General features: G+C 39.9%; 1 pseudogene; it reads right to left on the bottom strand.

Moving 5' to 3' along the window:
- Positions 1-1179: 1179 nt before the first annotated feature.
- On the bottom strand, positions 1180-1891 carry LOC147454447 (uncharacterized; annotated as a pseudogene).
- Positions 1892-9920: the final 8029 nt, after the last annotated feature.

Raw genomic sequence — 9920 nt, 5'->3', positions numbered from 1 at the left:
ACCCTGCAACGACCAATAACATCACCACCTACAGCCAACTGGATATTACTTTCTATAAGAGCATTGTTTCCATCTTCATCATCATCCTCTATAACTTCAGAGTTTACATCTTTGTCTTGCACGACATTCGTTGGTTGAGGTAAAGGGTTTGTGTCATCATCAATCTCTTCAGCTTCAATTGATACAAAAGTCAGTTTCTTCTTTAAAATTTTGTTGGGACTTTGCTCAGCGGGTGTCAACTTTGTTGTCTTCCTTTTTACAGATTTTCCCATTGCAAACCTGCAAAAGAAAAACCATCAAAAGCTTCGAGTTGAAACCACATTGCTTTAGATCTTTTTCATTTTTTGAGCAAAATAAATGAATTGATTGCTTCACCAGAGGTTTCAAACTTGCATTTGGAAACCAAGATGCAACCCCATGGTGAGCACACAATTTGTTGCGAGAAATCTATGCATGAAGAGTAGTTTAAACAAAGAGTGATGATCACTTTAATTAAGGGTTCATTAACAAAGCCTGCACCATCACATTTCACATGTCGATCACATTAACAAATCCTAAAACATCACATTTCACATGCCTACCTCGCAACTGTTGAGCTCACAGCACTCGGCTAAACCTGCAAACTGGCTACGAGAATATGACAAGAAATCTGCGAACTGGCTGCCATGAACTGAACTGTACTTTGCCGTGAATTGGCTGCCGTGACAGAAAATCTATGAACTGAATTGCCTGACAGAAATCTGCAAACTGCAAGCCAAATTAGTTGTTACATCCACCAGAAATAAACCCAAGGCAACCATTCTTGCTACGTACATTTGTCATTTCACAATCTCAGTATATTTGAGCCTTGGAGGAAAGCATTTTCAAACACAAAGTGGGTCTTCACAGCAGCAGGTGATGAGACTAGATTTGGTCTTCACCAAGCCTTGCTGGAGAGCGTTTCCAAACGCAAGATGTCGAGAGGTGGTGACTCTCTCTGTTTGTACATGCCTTCGCAATCACTCTGAAAGCTTACAGTTGGGCCGGCCATGAATTATGCAGAGCATTTTCATTTACTAACAAAGTTTCATTGCCTACAAAGTGCATTATATTAGCCTTCAAGAAAAATAATATTCCAGAGGCGAGCAACACCAACAAAAAAGGTTCATCTATTTAATATTTCTAATTCTAACTAGAAAATTATGACAAATATTTGAGCTCGCATATGAGCCTTGCAATGGGCAATGAGTACAACTGTGTCAAAGTTGAGAGCCTTCCGCTTCTTGTAGTCACCCCTCCTTGAGATACTACAGTTTTATAGCCTTGTGGTGGGGTGTCTAGCACTGTAATTCATGAGAGCACATGCTTCTCTAACCTATCTCTCTAGGCAAGAGAACTCAACAATAAAAACTTATCCAATGGGGCATCTTCCACGGCCACTATAGGTGAGCATTGCAAGGACTTCAAACTTGTCCTTCTAAAGAATATGGTGCTATTGTAGTTGGTGACATCCAGCACCATGTCTCCAAATAGTTGTTGCAGAACCTTGCCCCTTTTTCTTCTCAATTAAGCATTCTGCATATGTGACGTTCCTAGAAATCTCCCATTACCATGGTCCCTGAATTTCCCCATTGCCAAAAATTCCACTTGGCTACAAGTCATCACTCATAATTATTGTATCCATGTAACCACTTCCCCCTTGCGCGTACATCCGGGGAATATTGATTTTCGTAGCTAACTTATTAATTCTTGGAAACATGACAAACTCAATAGAAACTCTGACCCCTACTCCATCTGTAGTGGGTTCAGGTGGAGCATCTCCAAAAACATCCATCACATGCATCAAATGACATGGAGTAGTGTCATCAAGAGTGTTTGGTACAACTGTGTCAAAGCTAGGTTGTCCTGACATGAAGGAAGGACCTCTGTCTCGCAGGATCTCAAATGTCCGAAAATAAGGTCTGACACCCAAGTGTGTATGACAAAAGTGTGAATAATGGCAATGTGAAGACCTACCTTATGTAGTAGAGAATGTAAAATGGTACAAATGCACAGTATATGTAGGAAAATGACCCTTGAATGTGCACAAAAATCTAAACAAGTGCCGCTGTAGCTTCCTATACAAGAGGATTGGTTGCATCAACCAGCTCCGATGCTCTGTGTAACATTTACTGGTCTAAAAACTTATGTGTAGCGGAAATTAGCATGAACATAGTGGGCATTTCATTAGAATAGATTCCTAATGAGAATTACAAGAGTGCTTGGGTGGAGAGAGCAACAAAAAGCATAACACCTAGTTAGATAGCATCAACAATACTTTCAAAAGAGAGAGAAATTAAGCAATTGACAACAGTTGAGGACCGGATTTGCATGGAGCCAGTCCCCCCTCCAAAAGGCTTTGTATTATGGTTTCTCCCATCAAGAGAGACATTGTACAATACAATTCTTTGTGTTCCTTCAAGACTAGCTAGTGCAATGAAGATAAAAGGTTCATGCACTAAGAAAAATACTTAGCAAACACAACATCAGTTATCCCCGTTCTCAGACCCAAGACCTCACACACCTTCGAAGATGGTGAGAGCAAGAAGGGTATGAGAGTAGATTGAGAGGAAGAAGGAGTATCTTACAAGAAAGATGTACATCTCCTCACACAATCACTCATATTAGCATAGCTTATCTTAGTAATTAGCTTGGTAGAGGAGATGAGCATGCATTGAAGCTTGGCTCTTGGTTGGATTTGCATCCACATGCCAAGAGTGTGTTGATGTAGGCTTCTATCTCACAAGCTTGGAGTAGGTGATGAGCTCTCCACTAAAGCTTGGCAAGAGATAGTCTTCTTTACTTCACACATGAGATTGTGTGAGTGTGTGTGTGATAATGCCTTGCAAAAATCATCCCCCTCTCTCTCTTGGGCGAGCCCTCTTGCTATTTGCTCTTACAGGCTCCCCATTGGACCTCCCCAGTGCTAGCCTATCACAATTAAGCAGCATAAGTGATAGCCTTCTGACATGTGTCCCCCTTTCCCCTTTTGTGAGAGCTTAATCAATTAAACTTAATTGATTTAAATGAATTAAATCCCCATTGGACCTTTCCCCATTCTGACCAATAGGAATTAAGTAGCCCATTGGGCTGCTCAATTCCTATTGGACCCCTTCACGGGCTGTCCAATAATCATCCAGGAGACTTAATTTTCATTGGTTCTTTTTATTAAGTGTTTTAAAAATGATTAGGCTAAATTTACTCTAGCCTAATTCTCATTGGTCCACTTCGAGGGTCATCCAATAGGAATTGAGCACACTTTGGGAGCAACTAGCTTAGGCATCTGACATGTGTCCTTCATTCCCTTTGTGTAAACGGGGCTTGTGTGTGTGTGTGTGTGTGGCTTTCTCTCTCATCCCCTACTTGCTAGGCTCACCCCCTCCTATGTAGGGATATGCAAGAATTTTTTGGTCACACACAAAGCATCCAATTCCTTAAGGTTGACCTTTGGACATAACCTTTGAATTTTGGAACCTTAGCATTTTGGAAGTCTTAATGGGCTGAACCTTAGGGTCTTTTTAGCCCATTGTTTCACATGGCTCTTTTGCAGATGGCCCCCCCTTTGGATACCTATTTTCCCTCCTTTGGATCCCTACTGTGGCCGGTCTGCTAGCTTAACCAATATTCTAGCTTTTTCTCCCCTGGCACTTCCCCATATTAAATGATCAGTTTAACATGAGAAAATCATTTAGGAGAATTAGATATTGATTATTATGACATTACCTCTCTCTTGAAATCATAGTCGTCCTTGACTATGGTGTAGAGAAGATAAAGCATATTCATGAGTCCTTTTCTTAGCGGATAGAGGATCCCTATGTTACCCTACGACATCATTCACAATGGATGACTAGTCCATTTGGCACTTGAGAGCTTGAGGCTGCCGCAAGCATGTCTGCACATTAGTCCTATCAATCTTCCATAGTAGAGTGACAAGCTCTACTTGGTGTTTGGGAGACGTCGTCTCCGCAAACTTGATCTAAGCATGCATACTACTTCATTTTTGTGCACAATAAAGAAAAAGAGAGTCTTATAAGACAAAAAAATTGTTCATTTTTAACATTTTGTACATTTGCTTACTCTTGGGAAGCATTGTAAGCATCGACAAGGTTTAGGTTATCCTTTAATTGTATGCCTTGCATCCATCTAGCATCTTCAAAAGGATAATTCTTAAACTTAATAAAATATCGTCGGATAGTCTTACCACCTCTTAGTACCTTGTCTTCATGTCGGAGAATGGACTCGGGCTGCAGCACCTCCTCTTGGTCCTCGATCTCCGGTGGGTCTTCAATAGTTGGTTCTTGAGGTGGCTCTCCTTTGTAAGGCTTTAATAGGCTCACGTGGAAAGCATTGTGTATGAGCCAATGATTGGGCAACTTGAGTTGATAGTCCATCTCATTGATTGACCTAAGAATCTGGAAGGGACCATAGTACCTTTTTGCTAGTTTAGCATAATACTTTTGGTGGCCCGTAGGATTCTTTCCCGTCGTGTGCCTTAATCGAGCTTTGGGAAACGTTAACAATACCCAATCATTTTCTTTAAAGGCTTGGGCTCTTCTGTGCTTGTCAGCAGCAGCCTTTTGCCTTTGCTGTGAGATAGAGATAGCATCCTTAATCTTTTGAAAAGATTCTTGTAGGTCTCGACTATACTCATCTGCAGCGAAGATCTTCCCATGTACTTTAAGTAGCAAGGGACTTTTTGATCTTCCCTCAATTACCTCGAAAGGTGCTTTTCCCGTGGAAGTATGTACAGGGTTATTGTAAGCATACTCCACTAAGGGTAAGTACTTCTCCCATTGGGATCTTTGATCTACTTCCGTTACATAGGCTTTTAGTAGATCGAGAATGGTTAGGTTAGCTATTTCACTTTGGCCATCCGTTTGTGGATGATAGACCAAAGAGAAGTTTAGCCTTGTCCCTAAATTCTCAAAGAGACCCTTCCAGAAATTACTGGTCGTTCTAGGATCTCTATCCGACACTATGGACATTGACAAGCCATGGTACTTGAAAATTTGTGAAATGAAGAGGGTTTCCATTTGATGGGCTTTGATAGTCTTTTTGACAGGTATAAAATGAGCTTGTTTACTGAACCTGTCTACTATCGTCCATATTCCCGTATTCCCATGGATAGACTTAAGCAATCCAAAGATAAAATCCATGGATATGCCCTTCCATGGTGAATTAGGGATTGGCAAGGGTTGAAGCAATCCAAGTTGCTTCCCTCTATCAAATTTTGTCTTTTGGCATACCACACATTTAGAAACATACTCTTTTATGCTCACTTTCATGGTAGGCCAATAGAAATATGTTTTAATTCCCTTTAAGGTAGACTGAATCCCTCTATGCCCCGCATAAGGTGGAGCATGAGATTCATACATTACTTTCTCACGTAGTGAGTTAGTAACACATAGTCTATTGCCATAGAGAAGATAACCATCTTGTAAAGTAAATGGTTCTTCTTTCTTCCAAATGCAAGGGCTGAAATCACATCTCTAGAATTGGGATCAATAGGGTACTTATCTATCATTGAAGATAGATCATTGTGAGTTGCTATGGAAACCGCATTCACTCTCGGCCGTCTTGAGAGTGCATCAGCTACTTGATTATGCTTGCCAGCAAGGTGAGAAATATGAAAATGAAATTGCGAAAGGAAATTTTCCCACCTCATTTGTTTTTCGGAGATCTTGGTCTACATCATGAAGTACTTAAGACTTTGGTGATCCATTCGCAAAATGAAAGGAGTCCCCAATAAATAGTGCTTCCATGAGTCTAAGGCATGTAGAACTTCAAAGAGTTCCTTTGCATATATGCCTAGAGCTTGCTCAACATGGTCGAGCCTTCGACTCTCATAGCCTATGGAGTGCCCTTCTTGGAGCAAAACAGCTCCAAGGCAATCACCACAAGCATCACATTGGACCTCAAATGGTTTTGAGAGATCCGGTAGTGTAAGCACAGGTTGAGAGATAAGCTTTTCTTTAAGCTTTTCGAAAGCACTGTTCTCCTTAGCAGACCATGTATACCTAACGTTTTTCTTTGTTAGATCATGTAATGGTCCCGCAATTTGTGAGAACTTTTCTATGAAGCGTCTATAGTATGCACACATACCTATAAAGCTTCTTAGTTCATTAAGATTCCTTGGTTTAGGCCATCCTTTTATTACCTCTAACTTTGATTGATCCATTTGGATGCCATCTTAAGAGATAATGTGACCTAAATACTGAACCTCTTGCAAGAAAAATTCACTTTTCTTCCGATAAACATAAAGTTTATTCTCTCTTAAAACTTGAAATATTACTTGGAGGTGTTGCTTGTGTTCGTCTAATGAATTAGATTAGATGATAATATCATCAAAGAACAATCCAATGAAGGTTCGATGAGGCCTGAACAGCTTCTCCATCAAGCGGTTGAATGTGGCTTGTGCATTGGTCAAGACAAAAGGCATGACAATGTATTCGTAAAGACCAAATGTGGTGCAAAATGCGGTCTTTACAATGTCTTGATCAACTATCCTTATTTGATGATAGCCACTTTTTAGGTCAATCCTACTGAAGTAGGTCGATCCTTGTAGTGAGGCGGTCTGGGGCGGGCAACAAGAAGAGCGGCCTCTAAACACCCTTCGAGGCTCCCGTGCTGCTCAATTGGGGCTAGGGCAAGCACAATCAGAGACAACAACAACCCACAGCCAGAAACCAAACAAGAAAAGGGGCACCACCTAGTTGTAGATGCGAACTAGGACGCACATGATATCTCCTTGTACTCAAACGCACAAAGAGAGGGGAATCCAAGATAGCCACACACACCAAACACAAACATTCACCACGCCAGAGAGAGGTAAAGAGCACAAATCAACTTGAGCAACTCAGTCTTAGCCTTAAAGACTAGATGCACACAAAGCTTGATGAGAAATAGAGGGACAACACAAAACTTGACCTTGTTGCCACTACACAAATTGTCTTAGGGTCACGGGAGCCCTCTCACCGAGCACCCTCTTACAATTTACCTTTTAGGCAAACAATTCAACAAGCCCTCAAACCATCAAGCACAAAATTGCACAACAAACTTCAAGGACAATATACCTTCAACCACCTGATGAGCCACTTATCAAGTCAATTTGGAGAGAAGAGTCGTAGTTGCAGCATACAATTTCACCCAAAACTATAAATCTTATTCAAGAGTAGGCTACAAGTGTGGTGTAGAGTATAGTATCACTCCACTCCTATAGATGGCATAACTAACTTCAAGCTTCTCCATGCACCTATGTGTAGTGATAGAATAGAGCACTCACAATGCACACACTCTACACAACTAGGCTTGAAGAGTGGTGTGTTATGTGTTGAGAATGGTGTGGTGTAGTGTGATCATGTGATCATTTACAAGGGAGAGAAGGGCTCTATTTATAGGTTTTAGAAGCCCCGATTTGGATTAGGCCTAATCAAGTTTATTTGAAGGAATAAAAGATTATGCATTTTTATTTTTATTTTTAATGAGGGTGGGTCTCTCTTGTCCTTTGAGTCAATGGATTTGGGCTCAAGGGAATTAGAGAATTATTGAGGATGAAAGGAGAGAGGGATTGAGTGAATAATATGGGAGGGCCTACTCTAGTAGAGGGTGCATTTTACAATAAGGTTAGTGGTTAGTAGTTAGTAATTATCACTAAAAAATATTTACAAAATCATTCACCAAATGGTGAGATATATGATGAGAAAAGTTAGAGAAGGGATAAGCTTGTAAAGCAAGGTTGAATCTTTGGAGAAGTTGACATTCACCTCTTCACAACACCAGAAGAAGAAGCAGTCAGCATGGCCAAGCAGCGCATGTCGATGAATCTATGTTATTTCAAACCTTGGAAAATTCATGATAAAATCCTTCATTTGCAGAGGTTATATTTGGATTTTTGCTGATTTTTTGAAGTTCTTTACAAAGTTGAAGAGAGTATGGTAATACGGACATATATGTAGAGAGAAAGGGGGACACATAGGGTGTAGAAATGGAGGATGAAGGCTATGGAGGTGTGAGAGATGTGGCAATGGTGAAGAGGGTGAATTAGGACATGGGAGTTGCAGGTTTGGGAGTGGGAAGGAGAGGGAGGAGTGTGTGTGAAAGAGGAAAATGATAAAGTGGAAGAGGGAGTGTGGCTGCATAGCATGGGCAAACTGGGGTCCACCAATAAAATCATAGCTCACAGCTCGTAGCTCAAAAAAATATGAAACAAATTTGAGGTGAAATTTCAGCTCAAGATCTACAACTTTTGTTTGTATCACCTTTCCAAATTCGGGGAGCATGTGATCTTTAAAAATTCAGCAAAACCGACTGTTTTTTCCACTGCACAAGGTCCTTGTGAGGTCCTTCTTTGGATGATTCTTTTGAATACCTCCAAGAGTGAGCTCCCCATGGTGCATGCATGCATGCCACATACCCTTGACCTTATTTGGTAGGTCTATAATTGAAGATATTGTTGAGATCATGATATAAGTGAATAGTACAACTAAGAAAATCAAATATTTAGGGGTCTAAAAAAATATGTACATGTCAAATATAAATAATATAGGTGGAAAAAATATAAAGGGGTCAAAATAAATCTCTCTCATTATAAGTCTACCATAAAAAGATGAATATTTTTGGTGTTCTAATTTATGAGAGTAAAAGAGAATAGATGTAGGAAGGAAAAATCACAATAGTGAAAAAATATACACATAAATAAAACTAGTTTTTTTGGATTTTTGTTGGGATGGAGTTACACCAAAAATAAGAGAAGCTTGCATGAAATTATTTTTATATGGAATAAAGAGTATGCAAAATGGTAAGAAAAAATACGTTAATGGTGAGTCAATGTACATAGCATAAATAACACACCATAGGTAGAAATGTTTAAATAAATATCAAAATAATTATGAAAAATCCTTTTATTTAGGCCCTATATACAATGAAATATTTACACACAAATGGGCCATAATATACTTATATTTTTTATTTTTTTGGCTCAACTAGCCCATTGACTAGCTAATTAAGGGTTTTTAAGAAGATATGGAAAAAGTCCCCTAACTCACACACGCCTATGTACAGTGAAATGGTAGGGAACACCAAAATGTTTGACTAATTTGATAGGGTGAGGTAGCTTACTATGGCAATTATGCAAAGCCGAAAAACGGCTATCAGTAGCTTATCAAATAGGTCTTCTACCCGTGGAACGGGAAACCTATTCTTGATAGTGATCCTATTTAGTGCTCTATAGTCGACACACATACAATATGTGCCGTCTTTCTTTTGCACTAATAGCACAGGTGAGCAAAATGGAGATGAGATAGGCCTAACCATGCCCTTCTCAATTGATGAGATAGGCCTAACCATGCCCTTCTCAATTAACTCATGCACTTGCCGCATAATCTCCTCTTGTTGAGCTTGAGAAACTCTATAAGGAGGTTTGTTAGGCGGTGAACTTCGTGGAAGAAGTTCAATTGCATGGTCATCATTACCTCGTTTAGGAGGTAGCTCACAAGGGATGTCGTCAATAAAAACATGTTGAAACCCCTTGAGAAAATTGGATAACTCTAATTCCTTTTGGTTGCTTTTATTTTCTTTTGCTAAAGCATTAGGTTCATTTTGAGAATCTTTAACAAAAATCATGTACACGGAAATAGATCTCTTTATTGACTTGTTGAAAGATGGTGTATGTACAATGGGGATAGTGTTACCCATTTCCTTAGCATCTATATACATGTCTTTTTCCCTGAACTTAAAGGAGATTCTCCTTTCAGGAAATTTAACATCGGCATCCAGGCGGTCAAACCATGGTGCCCCTAGGATTACATCCTCATGCTTGAGAGGAGAGATAAAGAAGTCCTCTTTGTCCACATAGCCTTGGACATGAAGCCTCAATTTCCCAATTAAGGGAGTGACTGAAGATT

The sequence above is a fragment of the Adiantum capillus-veneris genome, chromosome 7, assembly GCF_014529385.1.
Source record: "Adiantum capillus-veneris isolate H3 chromosome 7, ASM1452938v2, whole genome shotgun sequence".
In the NCBI taxonomy this organism is placed as follows: Eukaryota; Viridiplantae; Streptophyta; class Polypodiopsida; order Polypodiales; family Pteridaceae; genus Adiantum; species Adiantum capillus-veneris.
This window is presented reverse-complemented; position numbering and strand designations above follow the sequence as displayed.